This window comes from Taudactylus pleione, unplaced genomic scaffold, assembly GCF_031769625.1.
Source record: "Taudactylus pleione unplaced genomic scaffold, aTauple2 ptg000250l, whole genome shotgun sequence".
In the NCBI taxonomy this organism is placed as follows: Eukaryota; Metazoa; Chordata; class Amphibia; order Anura; family Myobatrachidae; genus Taudactylus; species Taudactylus pleione.
This window is the reverse complement of record NW_028284652.1, coordinates 4,197,913-4,198,431: the sequence shown is the minus strand read 5'-3', so window position 1 is coordinate 4,198,431 and position 519 is coordinate 4,197,913.

Here is a 519-nt window from a genome sequence, read left to right as displayed (position 1 = left end):
TTCTAATTGTTGTTTTTTTATTTCTTTATTGGATTTTCATATTAAGAGAAAGTAATCATGAAAACCGCAGTCCAAGCCAGTACATATTGACATTCAAGAAATTGCATTTCTTACAAAGGAACAATCCAAAGAACTGTAAGGAATCATTGATAATAACCAGAATGTGTTTACAGAAGCATCCTATTATCAGTAAAGCTTCTCATATATATGTATTGTATTATATAAAATATTATTATTACAATAACATAAGAGAGAAAAAAAAACATGTAGTAGGTGACAATAATAAGTACATGGGGAAACAAAAGGAAAATACAAGAGGGAGAGGAAGGGGATGGAGGTAAGATCATAAAGTCAAAATCATCTTCTGGCTTCTTTTAGACAATAGCACATCATTCTATTAAAGAAAGACAGAGAGCATGTGGGTAGAATATTAATAAAATGAAGAATTGTTCAGGTGAATACCATAGCTATACTGTATATTAGAATGTGAAGGTATACAATGAAAGGTGTTATCCAGGC